Source organism: Gorilla gorilla, chromosome 3, assembly GCF_029281585.2.
Source record: "Gorilla gorilla gorilla isolate KB3781 chromosome 3, NHGRI_mGorGor1-v2.1_pri, whole genome shotgun sequence".
In the NCBI taxonomy this organism is placed as follows: domain Eukaryota; kingdom Metazoa; phylum Chordata; class Mammalia; order Primates; family Hominidae; genus Gorilla; species Gorilla gorilla.
The window spans coordinates 36,232,427-36,253,095 of NC_073227.2; positions in this window are offsets into that span (position 1 = coordinate 36,232,427).

Below are 20,669 nucleotides of genomic sequence, written 5' to 3' on the forward strand. Positions count from 1 at the left end.
AAGCTAAGATGTCCTTCTTCACATGGAGCAGCAAGGAGAAGTGCAGAGCAAAAGGGAGAAAAACCCTTATAAAATTATCAGATATTGTGAGAATTTACTCAGTATCATGAGAAGAGCAGCATGGGAGCAACCACCACCATGATTCAATTACCTCTCACCAAGTCCTTCCCACAACACATGAGGATTATGGGAACTAAAATTGAAGATGATATTTGAATGGAGATACAGCCAAACCATATCATTCCACCAAGGACCCTCCAAAATCTCATGTCCTTACATTTCAAAATCAATCGTGCCTTCCCAGCAGTCCCCCAAAGTCTTAACTCATTCCAGTACTAACCCAAAAGACCAAGTCCAAAGTCTCATCTTAGACAAGGCAAGTCTTTTCTGCCTATGAGCCTATAAAATCAAAAGCAACTTGGTTACTTATTAGATACAATGGGGACACAAGCATTGGGTAAATACAGCCATTCCAAATGGGAGAAATTGACCAAAATAAGTAGCTATAGGCTCCATGAAAGTCCATAATCCAATAGGGCAGTAGTTAAACCTTAAAGTTCCAGAATTATCTCTTTTGACTCCATGTCTCACATCCGGGTCATGCTGATGCAAGAGGTGGATTTCCATGGCCTTGGGCAGCTCTTCCTGTGGCTTTGCAGGATACAGCCTCACTCCTGGCTGCTTTCATGGGCTGGCATTGAGTGTTTGCAGCTTTTCCCGGGACACAGTGCAGGGTGTCAGTGGATTTGCCATTCTGGTGTCTGGAGGATGGTGGCCCTCTTCTCACAGCTCTACTAGGCAGTCTCCCAGTGAGGACTCAGTGTGGGGGCTCTGACTCCACATTTCCCTTCTGCACTGCCCTATTAGAGGTACTTCATGAGGGCTCTGCCCCTGCAGCAGACTTCTGCCTGGACATCCAAGCTTTTACATACAACCTCTGAAATCTAGGCAGAGGTCCCCAAACCTCAATCCTTGACTTCTTCATATCCACAGGCCCAATACCAGGTGGAAGCTGCCAAGGCTTTGAGCTTGCACTCTCTGAACCCACAGCCTGAGCAGTATGTTGGCCCCTTTTAGCCATGGCTGGAGCAATTTGTTATAGGGGCACCAAGTCCCAAGGCTGAACACAGCAGGGCAGGCCCTGGACCCAGCCCAGGAAACCATTTTTCCCTCCTAGGCCTATGGGCCTGTGATGAGAGAGGCTGCTATCAACGTGGAGGACATGCCCTGGAGACATTTTCCCCATTGTCTTAGTGATTAACATTCAGCTCCTCATTACTTATGTAAATTTCTGCAGCCAGCTTGAATTTCTCCACAGAAAATGGAGTTTTCTTTTCTATCACATCATCAGGCTGCTAATTTTCCAAACTTTTATGTCCTGCTCCCACTTCAATGGTTTGCCACTTAGAAATGTCTTCCACCAGATACCCTAAATCATCTCTCTTAATTTAAAAGTTCCATAGATGTCTGGGGCAGGGGCAAAAGGCAACCAGTCTCTTTGCATAAGAGCAACCTTTACTCCAGTTCCCCATCTCCATCTGAAACCCCCTTAGCCTGGACTTCATTGTTCCTATCACTATCAGCACTTTGGTCAAAGCTGTTCAACAAGTTTCTAGGAGGTTCCAAACTTTCCCCCATTTTCCTGTCTTCTTCTGAGCACTTCAAACTGGTTCAACCTCTTCCTGTAACCCAGTTGCAAAGTAGCTTCCACATTTTCAGGTATCTTTACAGCAGCACCCCACTCTACTGGGACCAATTTTAGTCCATTCTTACACTGCTAATAAAGACATCCAAGACTGGGTAATTTATAAAGAAAAGAGGTTTAATTGACCCACAATTCAGCATGACAGGGGAGGCCTCAGGAAACTTGCAATCACAGCAGAAGGGGAAGCTAATACATCCTTCCTCACATGGGGACAGGAAGGAGAAGTACAGAGCAAAAGGGAGAAAAGCCCCTTATAAAACCATCAGATCTCCTGAGAACTCACTCACTGTCACAAGAACAGCACCATGAGAGTAGACCCCCACCATGATTCAGTTACCTCCCACTGGGTCCCTCTCAAAACACATGGGAATTATGGGAACTACAATTCAAGATGAGATTTGGGTGGGGACAGAGTCAAACCATACCAGGTCCTTTTAATTGGCCAAAACTCAGTGATTGCCATAAGAGTAGCATACGGTGTGTTTACACCTCCGTTTAGGTTACAGTTCACTATGTACAGAGAAACCTTTTGGGCAAGATTAAAGTATGTAAGGAGGTGCCCTCTGGGGTCCTAATGAACTTCAAAGACCATTCTCAAAAACTCCCCCTGCAAAGGGACCCACATTTAACTGCAGCTCAATATATGTTCCAAGACATTGTTAAAAACAACAGAGGAATCACTGGGCAAATATCAGAGCTTGACATCTGAGTATGATACCTGAAAAGGCAGATAGCTGCAAAGCGAGATTAGGGAAAGAGACAAAGAGAGCCCTCTAAAAACCAGTCATCCTAGGGTAACTAACTGAATCCTAAGACTGCACCTTCTGAGGAGCAATACCAGATAGTTCACATTGCAGGGGAAATATACTTCACTAAAATACTTCAGCCAAGTTACTAAAGAAATAAGCAACAACAACAATAACAAGCCTTGAGGTAGAATTGGGGCGGAGGGGAGGTATCCATAGTTGCAACAGTATGTTATCTAAAATATTCAGTTTTCACAAAAAATTATAAGACAGGAAAAGAAACAAGACAGTGTGACCTACACATAGAAAAACAAGCAGGCAACAATACTGCCTGTGACATGTCTACAGTGTTTGACATAATAGAAAACAATTTCAAGGTAGCTATTATTTCAATGAAATGAAAGAACCCATGAATAAAGAAGAAAAGGAAAATATGATGACAAAGTCTCGCCAGTATAGAATATTAATAAAGAGGTAGAAACTATAATAAAGAATCTAATAGAAATTGAGTTTAAAAGTACAATGATTGAAATGAAGAAGTTCACTGGAGAGACTCAACAATACATTTCACCACCAGCAGAACCAACCAGCATAGTTTAAGATATATCTATGCAATGTAAAGAACAGAGGGGAAAACAACTGAAAGAAAATAAACAGAGCCTTAGAGAAACGTGAGACTGTACTAGGCATGCCAACATACACATAACAGGAGGACCAGAAAGAGAAGAGAGAAGTAAAGAGACTGTACTAGTTTCCTATTGCTCTTGTAACAAATTACCATAAACTTAGGGGCTTTAAACAACATACATTTGTAATTTTACAGTTCTGGAGGTTAGAAGTCTAAAATCCATTTTTTGGAACTAAATTCAAGGTGACATCAGGGCTGGAGGCTCTACAAGAGAGTCTGTTTTTTGTTTCTTTTTTTTTTTTTGCGTTTTCCAGATTCTAAAAGGTTGCTGCATGGCTTGGCTCAGGGCTCCAAATACATCCCCAACTAGGATATTGTCTCATTTGTTCACTTACCTGAAACAAATGGAGAGTTTATAAATGACAAGAACTCTTCTAGATGCTGGAGTAGTGTGATAGGTTAACTATGTCATTGATTTTTTGTCCTTCTCTCCAAAATAATGCATAGCTATACAAAAAAAATTGTCATGCTGCATATCACAATTTATTAAAATAATCAAACAAATGAAAAAGTAATTGTGCTACATATGGTTAAAATACAAACTTAATATAGTGTTATATAGAAATCAGAGTGGTAGTTCAAAGAGGGGAATTATGAACTCTAAATCAATCAAGTGTGGAACAAAAAAATAGGAAAAAGAATAATCCAGGGAAAAGGATAAAATTTCTTAGGACCTTGAATGATAAGTAGGACTTTTCAAAAGCTAAAACCTGGACAAAGTAGTTTTTAGAAAGGAGAATGTTATTCACAAATTTAAAATAAATTATTTGTTTTATTAATTAATTTATTATTTACTAATATTAATAAACAATAAAAATTATTTATTAATATTAAATTCTAATGAGAAAGTATGTTAGATAGAGAAATGTGCCAATATTTAAGAGTTTTAATGCTAAGCTATGCAGTTAAATTTAATACAATTATACTTCATTTCTAAGAGCAAATGAGGGTCAATTCTCAGACATATTCTACACATGTCTTCATAATCTTCGTTATTAACATTACATTAATGCACATTTTGTGGCTTTTTTTCCTCCTCTACTTTACTTTCTCTTCTTTTTCACTTCTGTTCAGTGGGTTCCCCATCAAAATGTATTACCTGCATTTAAATCCTTACCTTAGGTAGGCTTTTGAGATAACCAAAATTAAGAGAGATCATACCGGAAGTAGTCTTTCAGATAAGTGCTTTAGGGTGGTATTCAAGTGTAAAAACGTTTACTTGTTGGATTGCATCAAAGACACCATTGCCAATGGTATGTGGAGACATGGTAACTCCTGGTAAGCTGTAGCATCATTAATATTAAATAATTCTTTTGTGTGTCAGAAGGCTCAAAGAGATGGTCATTTAGAGTGAATGCTTTACATGAAACCAAAGTACCCATTACATGTCTAAGTTCCCAGATGACAGTCTCTTAACTAGGGAAATTAAAAACACACTACTAAGATTGAAACCAGCATATCTGAGTAGCTATGTTATTGTTTGTGGCTAAGATTTACAGTGGTACATCTTACATAAAATTAGTGTCCAGGCTACTGTTAATAGTTGCATAAAATTGTATTTCCCAATGATGGCTACAGATAGACAGGTAAAATATAAAGATATAGATATTCTACATAGGTATAAATAGAGAGATATATACCCCAGCTTATGTATTATTCCTACGTATTTTGCTGACACGTCTTCCACTGAGAATACTATCTTTGCTTCCATTACCCTCCTTAAAACTAGAAGAAAAAAAGAAATAGACAAATTTTTCAAGTAGAATTGGAAACTTCAACACCCACATTTCAGCAACTAATAGAATTACTACGTAAAAATTATGTAAGAATATAGACCATCTGAACAACATATGCTACCAACATGATCTAACTGACTCATGTAGAATACTCTACCTAACAACACAATGCACTTTTTTTCAAGTTCCCATGAGACATACACCAAGAAAAAAACATTATTCTATCTTGAGCCACAAAAAAACGTAAACATATGTAACAAACCTGCACATTGTGCGCATGTACCCTAAAACTTAAAGTACAATAATAATAATAATAATAAAAAGTAAACAAATGCACTTCTAAATAATCCATGGATTAAAGTGGAAGACTCAAAGGAGATTTTTAGCAACTGAACTAAAATGAAATTGCACCATATCACAATGTGTGGGATGCAACAAAAGCAGGGCTGATTGGAATGCATTGCATTAAATTATTATGTTAAAAATCAGAAAAGATCACAAAGCAATAAGTTGTTTCTAACTCAAGAACTAGCAAAAAAAGCAAAATGCAAGAAAGAAAAAAACCAAAGCAAGAAAGAAGGATAAAAGATAAGAACAAGATCTGTGAAGCTGAAAATAGGAAATATTAGAGTAATAAAACAACATTAATATATTCTCATAAGCAAAAAGAGCTAGAATCTAGAATATATAAAGAAAATTCAACAGTGAAAAAAGGCAAACTAAATAGAAAATGGGCAAAAGTCATGAATACAGATTTTGCCAAAGTCACATAAACAAATGAAAATATGTTCAACGTCATCACCCATCAGGGAAGTATGAATAAAAATCACATGAGATCACTATACACTTATCAGAATGGCTGTTTAAAAAAAATAGTGATAGCAAAAAATTTTGGTGAGGATTTAAAGAAACTGAATCACTCATACATTGCTACTATAGCCACTCTAGGAACCAATCAGTTTGGTGTTCCCTATGAAACTAAACTTTCAATTTCTGTCAGACCTAGCAATTGCACTCCTGGGCATTTATCCTCCAAAAAATGATAACTTATGTTGACACAAAAACTTGTATATGAATGTTTATAGCAGCTTTATTTGTAGCAACTAAACTTTAGAATAAACCTACATATCTTTCGTTAGGTGGAACATACATACCATGGAATGCTACTTGGCAAAATAAAGTAACTAATCTAATGAGGCACTCAACAATTAGAATAAATCCGCTAGGAATTACGGTGAGTGATAAAGATATATACTGTATGATTCCATTGATGTACATTTTTAGGTAGCATTTCAAAAATGACAAAATTTTAGAAATAGAGAAGAGAGTGGTTAGAGACGGAGAAAGAGAGAGATGGGTGTGGTTATGAAAAGCATAATTTGAAGTATCCTGGTTGTGTTGAGTCGGTTCAGAATCTTTACTGTGATGGTAGATACAGGAACAAACACAGGTGATAAAATTACATAGAACTTAATACACACACACACACACAAATGAGTGCAAGTAAAACTGAGGAAATCTGAATAAAATCAGTGGATTACACCAATGTCATTATCCTAGTTGTGATATTACAATATGGTTCTGCAAAATGTTACCATTAACAGAGGGCATAGTATACACATTATTTCTCAGTGTTATTTCTTACAACTGCATGGAATTGAACAATTATCTAAAAGAAAAATTTGAAAAACCCAAAATAACACAGAGAAGGCTGTGATTGTCACAACCAACAAAATAAAGCAGAGGTGATACTATTTGACTTCAGAGGCTGAATCTCTCCCTCTCTCTCTCTCTCTCTCTCTCTTTCTCTCTTCCTCTACACATACATTTGGAGTTCTGAGATACCCTGTAAAAAGTTTAACTTCCCTGAAACTGCCATACTGGGAAGACCAAGAGAAACAAGAAAATACCTGAAGAGTCCCAGCCATTCTATTTTTTAGCTGTTTGAGTCTTTCAAGCCTCAGTGACAGGTATGAATTGTGGAGTTATTATCATCTCTGAGGACAACTCTCAACCAATAGGAGGTGGAGCCTTGTGGTTACATGCACCGTTCTTTCCAGTACCTAATGAAATAATTCTGACCTGTATGTACAAACTGGAATTTCCACAACTGTAATGTTAATATATGCTATACCAGCTTTTATCTTTCCCTCTTTCTTCCTATCTTCCTCACTTTTTTCTGTTCTGTCATTTCTGTTTCCTTGGTTTAACTTTCAGATAATCTAACTATTTCTAATTCTTTTTCTTCAAGTCTGATTTTTTAATAACTAAAACTCAAATCAAGACATCTTCAGGGGAATGAAAGAGTAAATTGCATTTCATACAAGATGATATTTCAGCAAAGGACCAAACATGCTGGTCAAGTCCTGAAGGAGACAAGGAAGAAAACTATGCAGATGTCTCGGAGCACAGTATTCCAGGTAGACAAATGTGCAAGTATTAGCAGATACAAATACTCAGAGGTAGGAGGTTGATAAAAATCCAGGAAGAGAATGGTTGGGTTAGAATCTGTAGGATTAGATTTTTATGATATGAGGTTGGTGTTAGAGATAAAGAATCACAGTGCCATGAGAAGGTGCTATGGATTATTGTCAGGATTTTAGTTCTTACTAAGATTAAGATAATAACATGTTGGTAAGTACTAAAAAGGAAATGATAGGATGTAATTTATACTGTTTTTAAAGTATCATATGCCTACTTTGTGAAGAAAAGAATAATAAAAAACAAATGCATTAGTGGGAAAAATTGGGAGGAGACTTTAAAAATCTAGCTGGAAATATGATGACGGGCTGGAATCAAGTTTATAGCAGAATCATTTTGGACAAATATCATTAGAAATGGTAAATTTGGAATGGGAACATAATATAAAGAGAACATGCAAGCATTATTCTGCACTTTTGAGGTGAGTAAATAGAATTGAGTTGGCAATTACTAAAATGGGAGACTTGTTTAATCTGTAGGTTAAAAAAGTTTAGAAGGCATGATTAGACATGTTAATTTGGAGATATCTATTATATATTCAAATGAAGTGCCTGATAGGCAGTTGAAGATATAAACCTGGAATTCTGGGAAGTAGCCAAAGTTGGGTGTACACCTATTCAAATTTTCAGATTATAGAATAAATCAAAGTCATGAGTGGGCAAACTCATACTGAGAAGCAATGCTGGTAACAAGGAAAAGAAGTCTAAGAACTGAGCTCTAATCTTCAACGTAAAGAAAATGTTACGGAGGATAAGAAAAATGGTGCAACTGAGATTGAGAAGCGGTCAGTGAGATAAGGAAAAAAAGCAGATAGATGAGTCTCTTTCTATAACAGTAAAAAAACATATTTTAAGAAGCACTAATGAAATGTGTCTAAATCTACTGAGACATCATGTAAGACAGTTTACTACTAAATTTAGCATTGTGGAAATCATTATTAGGGACCTTTTCCAATATTGATGAAAAGGTGGGGGGGGCGTACACCTGATTACAATGGTTTTAAATAGAAAACAATTGAAACTGGCAAGTTCAAACAACTCTGCAGAAATCTGCTGAAAATCTAAGGTGAATAAATTGCATTTCCAGTATCCTCTTTCTCCAAGAAATCATGTGTTAGAGGATTTATTATCACTCTCAATTTACAAAAGAGGAGACTGAGGCTTTGGCAAATTAATTTATTGAAGTTCCGGAGAGAATACATCTATAGGTTCTACTACTTGCTTAATGTGGTTTAAACATATTTCTAGATAAATTCCATGCAGATTGCAATTTTATTGCTGCTATTTCATTTATATGTCTCTCTATCCTCACCTTTACCTCTGACTTTCTATGACTTTCTTTTAGTGCAAAACTCTAAAAATTGGATTCAGTAAAGTTGCAAAAGAGTGTGGGGCAGTGTATTTCATTGTAATCAGAAAAACATCTTGCACTGTTAGAAAATTAGTGATTGATCATTCACTCATTCTTATACATAATCCCTATGTATTATCTGATTTCACTTTAGTAAAAACTATACCAATTATTTTGTGCTGCTCCTTTGCTATGTACAACATCCAGAGGATTACTTTAGATCTTTCATGCATTTGTATACCGAGTTGCTTATTATTACAATAACATAAAACATTCATGAGACTGTGCTGAGCCTAAAAACAAGGACAAGTCTTAAAGTTTTAAGACTCTAAGTATTTGAACTTTAAACAAGCCTTAAAAGTTCTAAGTATTCGGTCAAGTGAAACAATACCAGTTTGCCCAAAGCATGAAGAGAAGGAAACAAGACCATTTCTAATAAGAAAGTGATAAGTTGGAAGAATGGACAGAGACACTGATAAGGATGATTCATTTTCTTGATTATTCAGATTTTAGGTAAACATGATTCATAGACAATATTTGGAAATATGAGAATTTTCCTATTTCGCAGCAGAACACTTTTCTGTTGGATATCCATTCATTCAGCAAACATTTATTGTGCCCTTGTGACTCATATATTCTTTCATTCAACAAATATTTATTGATTGCCTACTCTATGCCAAGTGTTGTGCTAGACATAAAAGAGAAAACAATAAAAAGTCAGATACAGTCTGTCATCATGGACTTAAACCATAGTGGGAAGAAAGACATTGAAGTATTTAGTTATAGAACAGGAAATTTAGTACACTAAATGAAGCCTAATCATATTAATCAGTTTTCTTTGTTTTTGTTCTTTTTTTAGTTATGTTATTCCAGAGCACCAGGAAGAAGTTTCTGTAAAAGTGAAGATCCCTCACAGTCTGGTGTCTGTTATTAAATGCAAAGAGTGACACAATGACAGAGGACTGGTCTTCTGTTCTCTTTCTACAAAACTTTACCTTATTTACTCAGGGCTAATTCAATAGCAGGTGTGTGATTGCATGTGATTTGGCCTAACATTTTTGTCATTTATCATTTGTCACGGGTCCATTTTGAGGCATCTGTTTGCTTGTTTGCAGGTAATTTGCGATTTGTCAAAAACATTAGGAGCAGTTGACACAAATCATGTGTTGCCTGGTAAATGCCTTTGTATTTATTGGAGCTGTGGTCCTTTCTGTTTGTTTTTATTTAAAATACATCTGTGGAGTCACACAAGAAGGTCAAGATCAGTGTAGGGAACTGATCACACTGATTAATTTCAAACTTTAAGGAGATAAGTGGATTCATATAAATATACACTTGATAGTTGACTCAATTATAGTATGTCATTCTCCATAGTGCAATAAGTACTTTTAAGTACTTAATTCTAGCATCAGACTATATGAGATTATCCTCCAGCTCTATCATTCACTAAAAGAAGAAAACAATATATCTATCTATCTATATAACTCTATCTCTATCTATCTATCTATCTATCTATCTATCTATCTATCTATCTATCTATCTATCTATCTATCTATAGAGAGAAGAAACAAATGCTCTTGAAAACTTGGGACATTTACTATCCAAGGAACAACAATCTACGTTTGGGGAGAAAATGGCAGATACACTGCTTCCCACTAAGCTACTAGAAGGCACAGTTTTCAGAATCATCAATAACAGATAAAGTCCATTTTTTTATTTTAAAAAACTGAGATAACTTTCCCAGAAGGTGGGTTTCCTGGGCCTGAGTTATTTTATAGCAGAAGCCAGTGGAAGAAACAAATATGGCCTAGGACTGAAAATGTCTACTCACAAGTGGTATGTCAATAAAATTATTTACTTTAAGGCAAGAATGATGGGAAAACAACAATAATAAAAACAATAGCACCTATATATTATATATAGTGTGTGTATGTGTGTATACATATATACACACATATATACATTTATATATATACACACATATATACGTGTTTATATATATAGTGTGTATGTATTATATAGTGTGTATGCGTGTATTATATATAGTGTGTATGTGTGTATTACAGTATAGTGTGTGTGTATGTATGTATGTATTGTGTATGTATAGTGTGTATGTGTGTATGTATGTGTGTATGTGTGTATTATGGTATATGTGTGTATGCGTGTATTATAGTATAGTGTATGTGTGTATTATATATAGTGTATATGTGTGTATTATATATAGTGTGTGTGTGTATATATATACACACATATATACATGTATATATACACACACATATATACGTGTGTATATATATACACACGTATATATGTGTATATATATACACACACATACACACACACACACATATATATATCACACATTCATCACATTTATTCTCACAACCTAAGAGTCTAGAATTAGATGCTATTACTAATTCTCTCTTGAAGAAAGTGAGGGACACAGAGATTAAATAGTATATTCTAAGATATACCTTTAGTATTTAATTTTTCTCTGGCGTTCTGTATACTTTCAGCAAGGTTCAGTAGATTTTTGAAACAGTCGTACATTCTACTTGAGTTCCTTCCTTCTCTACCACATGTAGGTCTAGTATTGTTTCCAAGAACTGCTTGCTTTTTTTCTTTTAACTTTTCATTTCTAAGCCATTAATTTTTTAACATTCTACTTTAGACTTAATGTAGCTGATTCCCTCATGGTGAGTTATATGAAATGTATGCTTTTTGAGTCATGTGCTTAAATTTAAGATAATATACCAAGGTGTATTATTTCTTTCTCCCATTGCTATGAAGAAATACCTGAGACTGGGTAATTTACAAAGGAAAGAGGTTTAATTGGCTCATGGCTCTGCAGGGTGTACAGGAGGCATGATGCTGGCATCTGTTTGGCTTCTGGGTTGGCCTCAGGAAACTTACAATCATGGTGGAAGGCAAAGGGGCAAAGGGGTATCTCACATGGTAGAAACTAGAGTAAGAGAAGAGAGTGGGGAGCTGCTCCACACTTTTAAACAAACAGATCTTTTGAGAACTCCATCAGGAGAATAGCACCAAGGAGATGGTGCTAAACCAATTATGAGAAACCCCTGCCCATGATCAGATCACCTCCCAACTCCAACACTGGGGATTACAATTGGAGATGAGATTTGGGTGGGGACACAGAACCAAACCATATCAGGAGGCAAAACAATTAGACACATTCAATTCAATATAACAACAACATTTTAAAATAAAAAACTGAGTTGCAAGAAAGTAAAAGATAGCCTCAGCATACTAAAACAAAACACAATTTGAACTTGAAGATGATGACCTAAACACAATAGAAGAAGGAGATAAGGTTTTTGGGTATACAAGGAAGAGAGTTGAAACTCAGCTGTGTTATTAAGCCAGGCTAAGGTTCTACCCTTCTAATAAAAGTAATAGCTAGAAAAAATATATGTATATAAATTGCTCATTGACAAAAGTAGACAGCAATGAATCTTGTCTGCCTAGCCTGTCACTGAACCGAATGCTCTTTCTGACTGTGAATATATTCAAATGTCTCTGGTCTTTGCCTGTGTTAGGTCCCTCTGTCAGCCCCTTCCCTGTGGGTGCATTGTCACATTTTCTGTCTCATTTCTGCTGGTCTCAGTTGCTTTGGGCCACAAGTACATGCAATTTGGAGTTTATGTTTCTATTGTCTCCTGGCTTAGCTCTAAAGATTTTATTCTCCTTATCCTTCTGCGTACATTCCAAGTGGAAAGGTGGGAAGAATCAGAACTAAGTTACTGATCTGTAATTACCAAATAGGATGACCCCATATCAGGATTTTCAAAGATAACGAACCCAGCCTTTTGTCCGGAGTGTTGTACAGCCAGAAATCAAATTTCTCTCTAATCTGCATAAATAAATGTATGCATTTTTCCATCTGCCCCTTTACTACTGTCTCCTTTGTCATACTACTTGTTTGGTTTTTTTGTTTGTTGATTTGTTTGCCTAACTTTGCTGTTCCCCAAACACATTTTGTGTTACTTTTTGCTCCACATTCAGAAGTCAGGTCAACACTTCACTCTGGTTTATGTATCAAAACCTAAAGACCAGAGCTCTACTTGTTAAAGAAAAGATTTGGGAGAATAAATACTTGAAAACTGATCAAAATGGTACAGCTTAAAATCTGTAAGAACACTCATGCCAGACGTACCTAATTGTATTATTAATAGGTATAGTGGAATGAGGTTTACCAGTGCTCCCTAACCTTTGCAATTCGTGTAACACTGATAAGACTTGTACAGCTGTGCCTAGATACCTCCAGAGGTGAAATGACCATCACCTAGCATGCATGTGTTTTCTGTGGGCACATTGGAAGTCCCCAGAAAAATATTTGAGAATCTCTGCCACAGAATAAATAAATTTGGAGTTCAGTGATGTGTTTTTGTGATATTAGTTATCTCCTAATACTTATAATTAATTCGTATATTCAAAGTGTTTTCAGCAAGTGACTTAAGAGTGGCCTTTAAAATTTTCAACGTCAATCTGACATTTTTCTTTCTGTGAATAGTTTATAAAGAATAAAATAGATCTTTTGTACAAATTTGAAGGTTAGGGAGAGGTAGTCTCACAAAACCGTTAAAAAATCTCATAATAAAACTTTACAAATAATTTGCACTGAAAATAAAGCAAGTTAGAATATAGATATGTAAATTATGCCATTCAGTAGGCATTTGCTAATCACTAAGAGATTGGCAAGTTCACTGCCTCATGGAATTTGCATGCTAATTAGGGAGAACAGAAAATGTTCAAATAAAATAATACACAGCATATATTAAATAATGATACTATTACGCACATCACAGTCTCCCAAAATTGTTTTATGAAGTTGGAGAAGATTTTCTATTTTCAATATTAATGATGTCCTATTATTTTTATTCTTTGTTTTATATTTTGGCCTTTTAAGCAGTACATTTTCAATTGCTAAATGAGTTAATTTGACTTTATTTGAAAACTCTTGGATCAAGGAAAACTTTATTTCTAGCTTATATCTGAAGTATTTCCTTTTCGTTCTGAAAGATCTTTTCTGTTTTCTTTTCATTTTTATTAAGGTTAGTGTTAGCTGTTGAAGTCCTGTTTCTTGAATCTATTTGTTGTATAACTATCTTATCTTTTTTATAGCTAATTTGAGATAAGCAAAGAACCAATTTCCAGAGCTTTCCCTGGAAAAACCCTGAATTGACCCTTGAAAAAAAAATATGCCTTACTTTATATTAGAGCTCCAGCTTGAGAGAGAGAACAAGAAAGAGTGCTATATGCAATCAATTCTTGCAACATTTCCAGAATAATCACGTTCAGATATGAAATGGATTCAGAGTTATTTGTTCTTTGTCAATAAACTAGTCAATAAAAGATGCAAGTCCTGAAATACAGAATTACATGTTGCTTCCACCTTCTAGAAGCAAGGAAACCAAATATCATATGTTGTTCAATTCCAGCCATATGTCCATATGAAAGAAAAACACAGATTTGCAGTTTTATACCTTTACCAATGTGATGACTATAAAAGGACTTATAAAGAACTTAGAGAGTAGCTACTTACAGAGGCCTCCTTGCTATTTTGCCAACTATCGAGTTATTACCAAGAAATATGAAAATTGGAAGCTTATTATTGAAGGGCAGCTTTTTTCCTTCAACTGTAGTTCACTTAGGATAGATACAGATATACTATATATTACATATATATATATAAGAACAAGTTAATGCATGCTGAAATTATTATATAGAGGAATGAAAAGAAAAATTAAGCAATAAAAGGTCAGATTAGCATGCCAAGAACAGAGCAGTTCTCTTAAATTTATTATTTTTCATAACTTAAATTGATCTTTAATGTTTTTGATGATGAAATTAGTATATTACAGAAATCTGAATAATTTAGAAAATCTATCAGAAAAATTAAAATTAGTCTGTATTCCAGAGTTAATGTATTTTTCTTTGCTATGTGCACATGTGTTAACATGTGGCTATATATGTAAATTAGGCATTGCCATATTTACCAACATATTGTGGGTACCTTTCTTTTTACGTTCAAATATTATCAGCAATTATTACACGTGTTTATCAATTTATCTTATAAATAATCATATTTTATTTTTGCAATTTTCTATGGCCAAGATTTTAATTCTTTCTAATAGTTTTATTATCTTAAATAACTATAGTAATTATGTTTATGTATTTATAGTTACCATGAGAGAGAAAATTTTAAAATGTAGGATAACTGGGAAAAATTACCTTTTTAAAAAACTATGTTTGATGTAAACTGACAAATTTATTTCAAGAAATGCACTAATATGACATCATTCTATGCTTGCCGCAGCAGCAAAGAGAATTATTGATTTCTTCTTGCACCTGCTATTGTTGAAACTTTATCCAATGTTTCAATGTTTGCAAATTGGATTGGGGAAATATCTCTCGGCATTTGTATGTCTTCTTTATACATTGCCTATTAATACTTTTGCCCAGTTTTATGAGTTTCTTTCTCTTTTTATTGATTTATTATTCTTTTTAATATAAGGTATATTGAGCAAGATATGCATATATGGACTTAATGTTCAATTTGTGATAGCTTTTATGTTTCAATTTTATATACTGTTTTGTAATGTGCACATTTAAACATCTATGTGATCAAATGTTGTGAAATTTTTTTTTAGGCATTGTGCAAAAATCTTCCTCTGTAATATATAATAAATGTATACCTATATTTTTTGGCTAATTCTCATGTTGCTTGTTTTTGAGACAGTAGTTGTTATTTTATTTAAAACAGAAGACCATGTCCACATATCATTTGATTAATGTTGCACCTTATCACATAACCTTGAAATGCCATCATTTTGTTTAAAATGAATCAATACACATAAACAGAGTAATACACACGCACACACGCACACACACACAAACACAGAGTTTTTGTCAGGTTCTATTTTGTTTAAAAACTGCGTATGTATTCTTTACAGAATAACATAGTTTAATATAATTTTATATCAAGATAACACAAATCCCTCCTTGTTGCTTACTTATTTTTATAATTTTTCTGATAATTCTGATATAAATTTTTTCTCAAATGTGTCTCAATATAATTTGGCCTAGTTATAGTAAGATATTAGAATTTTTATTAGTGTGTTGAATTAATAAATTAGCTTGTGAACATTTTATACCTTACGTTATAGAGGTTTCTCTAGACAGTCTACTATGATTACTTTTAAAAATAAGAAAGTACATATTAAAGACAATCAAATGATTCTGTAGCATCTGTAAAGATGACCTAGTTTTTTGCTCTTTTACTTCGATCTATTAATATAATGAAGATTATTACTAATATTGTCTAATGTATATAAATTAGACAATTTAATATTTTGACAAAATTATATACCAATATTTCTTTCTTTTTTTTCTTTTTTGAGACGGAGTTTCACTCTGTTGCTAGGCTGGAGTGCAGTGGCACGATGTCAGCTCACTGCAACCTCCGATTCCCTGGTTCAAGTGATTCTCCTGCCTCAGCCTCCCTAGTATCTGGGATTACAGGCACGCACACTCACGCCCAGCTAATTTTTGAATTTTTAATAGAGACGGGGTTTCACCATGTTGGCCAGGATGGTCTCCATCTCCTGACCTTGTGTTCTGCCCCACTCTGCCTCCCAAAGTGCTGGAATTACAGGCGTGAGCCACCACGCCAGGCCAAAATTATTTCTTAATAGCATCATTCATATTAAATAAAGAAAACACCTTTATCATATATTTATCTTTCATAATGTTCAGGTTTCAGCTTTGTGCCGTGCAATAGTTGTCTAAATGAGAGCCCTCCCCAGTCAAAAACTGTCATCCCCACCACCCCAAGAAAATAGCCTTCATGATCATATGAGTGATACCAAGGGCCAGGCCTTTCAGAAAACCCACGTCATTTTTTTTTTTTTTTTGTCCTCATTGTAGCCTCTTAGCAGCATTCCAGGGTAAATTAATTTGCCACTAAGCTTCATTTAGCTAATTTGACTCCAACTTCACAGAATAATATTTTCATTCAATCTTCTCTTACTTGCTCCCCTCATCAACATCAATTCTAATTGTTAGGATGTTAAAGGTTTCTTTTTTATATTTTTTTTTTTCTCTTTTTTGCGGGGGACAGAGTTTCGTTCTTGTTGCCCAGGCTGGAGTGCAATGGCATGATCTCGGCTCACTGCAACCTCTGTCTCCCAGGTTCAAGCAATTCTCCTTTCTCAGCTTCCCGAGTAGCTGAGATTACAAGTGTGCACCACCATGTCCAGCTAATTTTTGTATTTTTAGTAGAAATGGGGTTCCACCATGTTGGCCAGTCTAGTCTTGACCTTCTGACCTCAGGTGATCCTCCAGCCTCGGCCTTCCACAATGCTGGGATTACAGGCCTGAGCCACCATTACCGGCCTCTTTTTTTTTTTTATTCTTTTGCATTTTCAATGATCTTATCTGGTCTAGAGGTTTCATATACTGATATCTTTCTAGTTTATTTCTGAACCCCTGAACTCTACCCTGAGTTTCAGAGGCACAAATTATTACACTATTATTTTAAGATATCATTGTATTATACTTAACACAGGTTTTATTTAGGGACTTTTAAAACTTTATATTTTTACGTTGACTGCATTTCTCCATGCTAACATTTTTCATGCAAAACATTTAGCATGTGTTGTACTGAGAATATATTAATTTAATAAAACAAGTTGATTTATTCTTCTCTTTTTTTCTGTGCTCTGTAACAATGTAAGTAGTGTGGGATTGGCCGGGCGCAGTGGCTCACGCCTGTAATCCCAGCACTTTGGGATGCCGAGGCAGGTGGATCATGAGATCAGGAGTTCAAGACCAGCCTGGCCAAGATGGTGAAACCCCGCCTCTACCAAAAATACAAAAAATAAAAATTAGTCAGGCACGATGGCAGGCGCCTGTAATCCCAGCTACTTGGGAGGCTGAGGCAGGAGAATTGCTTGCACTCAGAGGGCGAAGGTTACAGTGAGCCAAGATCGCGCCACTGCACTCCAGCCTGGGCGACAGAGTGAGACTCTGTCTCGAAAAAAAAAAAAAAATCTCTCTGACAGTGAGTTCAAGGTGAACTGATATAAAAGATAAATATCATTTCAGGTAAGAGTTTCACTTGGCCTGAACATTGGCATAGGTCAGATAGGGAGAGTTCTAATTTCGAAAATAATAAATTCATAGCGTTTAATAGAGTAACTGTGTGCCAGGCACTGCTCTACATGCTTTATCTACATTATCCCATTTTGCCCAATTCTGTGAGGACTATTATTACTTTTACCATTTCCTAGATGAGCAGAAATAGGCACAGCCATTTAGGTCATGTGTCCCAGACCCTGTAATTAATAAATAGAAGATCTAGGATTTGAATCCAATTAAGTCACCCCAGAGACCCAAGTTTTATGACTATTAATTACAGCTTCCCAATATGTGTAGGCAGGAGAAGGGAATGTGCAAACAATAGGTACAGGAGTGAGGACTGTTCAATTATTCATAAATATTAATGGAACGTTTTTGCTGTGCCAGCACAAAAAGTCTAGACTTGTAAGCCTGTACTTCTTGGAAGATGGTGGAACAAATCATGAGAACATGGGATTTGGTATTAATAGAAGATGCATTACATTTTCAATCATGGTTCTTGGGCTATTCAGGAGGAGATATCCATCAAATTGTTAGGTGGACTATTGTGCTTTCAGGAAAGAAGTACATCCAGAGGATGTAGAGGATAGAGAAAAGTATCATCATATGAACATATAGTTGAAGTTGTGGACACAGATGAATTTCCAGTGAGAAAAATGTTTAGGCTTATGTGAAAAATGAAACCAAAGCAGCATTCCTAGCAAACAGAGACGTGTAAAGAGAACTGCAGTAATAGTAACCCATTAGGCCGAACATTATAAAGTTAGACCGAAATATGTTGATAAATAAGACACAGAAACAAATAATAAGGTAATAAAAGCACCATTTTGTCTGGGAGTAGCATTCTAAGATTACAACTAAAATTACACATTAGATATGGCAAATAGCAAAGATATCCTGCGTGATCTTGGCAAAATAATTTCAAAGGTATTGCCTTAGAAAGCTGAAGAATCACTTAATTAGTGTAAGAAAATAAATGACACTGAGGATGAGAAGCTGTTATAAAAATTATTTCCAGAATCTTTTCCTAAAGAAAAAAATAACAAGTTGGTGAAAAGGCTAGAGGGGGCTATGCACCAGAGATAAGGTTTTGGGTTTGATTATGTCTGAGTTTTTTTTTTAAAGAAGAAAAATATTGAGGGTGGGGTTTGCCAGCTGAATTTATGAGCAGGAGCCAATGGTATTTTAAGAATCTGCTTTTAATGTCATTTTATTTCTCCTTTTGAATGATACATTATTATTTGCATATTTCTCAGATGCATATTTTGCTGGGTTGGTTTTTAATTGCCCCCAATCCATTTACAACCCATCACACATGCAGAGACATAGACATCTACTTGTGTGCACACACAGCACAAAAACAAAAAAAAAAACAAACAAGCAAGAAACTATCACACACGATTTCATATATGAATCTATATGCCAATACTAAAATGATTACTAGGTTGATTGATCATTATTCAATATATATTCATGAAGTTCCTAGAGTGTCTCTTGGAGGTGACAAGAAGAAAGTTGTGGGCAAGAAACACAAATCTCTACTCTCTTACCTTTACATTCTATTTGGAGAACAGAGAATAAAGAAATAAATAGGTAAAGTTAAATAGAATAATAAGTAGTTACAGGAGCCATGAAGAAAATTTAACAAGGTCAACAGGATACAGAGTAATGAGAAGGGAAGCTACTTTTATGAGGGTTAAGAGTAGGTGACCATAAGCATGGGACTGACTGTCCTAAGCAAAGGGTCACCAAGGGCAAGGCACAGAGGGGTTTTGTGAAAAGGACAGGATGAGTGTGACCTGAGAGTGTGAGAATCCTGAGGATCTATGATCAAGGAAGTTAGATGGTTAGCTAGGGACCACTCTGCAAATTCTCACAGCCCATGGTAAGGAATTTATTTTATTCTAGTTGCAATCAAATATAAAAAGAGTGCAAATCAGAGGAGAGCCGTGATAATTACATATTGTACTTGATTTTTGGATGCTATAGATGTATATTAGACATTTGAATGTATAATATGTATCGTTTTGCATTCTCGTAAATGAGAATGTTAATAGGAAGTATTATCAGAACAAATAATAATTCAAAACCTGATTTACTTTTTGTTATCTTATGGAAATTGAAACAGAGTTGCATTAATTTGGGTAGAATTAGGGAGCTTTTCTACTTCATATGTTTACCACATTGTTTTCACATCAGTCATTTAAATCATCCATGTATGAGATTGAGGTCAACTCCTAACAAAATTAGAGTCATCCACAGCACAACCCGACCTCAGACAATTCTTTCAATGCTATCATTAAAAATGTTTTTTAAAGGATATTCAAAGAACTAAAAAGAGTTATTTTGCTATTTTTCTCTTAATTTTCATAAGACTCTGTAATAATTGAAGAATAGCTCAGAACTTAGAAAAAATGTAAGATAATACTGGATTTAACAAGGTGAAAGTCTCTTTAGAGACTCCAAAATCTTGAAAAGGGTTTCCTTAGTTTTTGCTTTTATTGTAACTACGTTTGGTGCAGAATTGCCCAGTAGTGGCATCTTACATCACTATAAAAATCCTATTCTTGGCCAGGCACGGTGGCTCATGCCTGTAATCCCAGCACTTTGGGAGGCCGAGGCGGGCAGATCACAAGGTCAGGAGATCGAGACCATCCTGGCTAACACGGTGAAACCCCGTCTTTACCAAAAATACAAAAATTAGCCGGACGCGGTGGCAGGCGCCTGTAATCCCAGCTACTCGGGAGGCTGAGGCAGGAGAATCGCTTGTACCCAGGGGGGCGGAGGTTGCAGCGAGCTGAGAT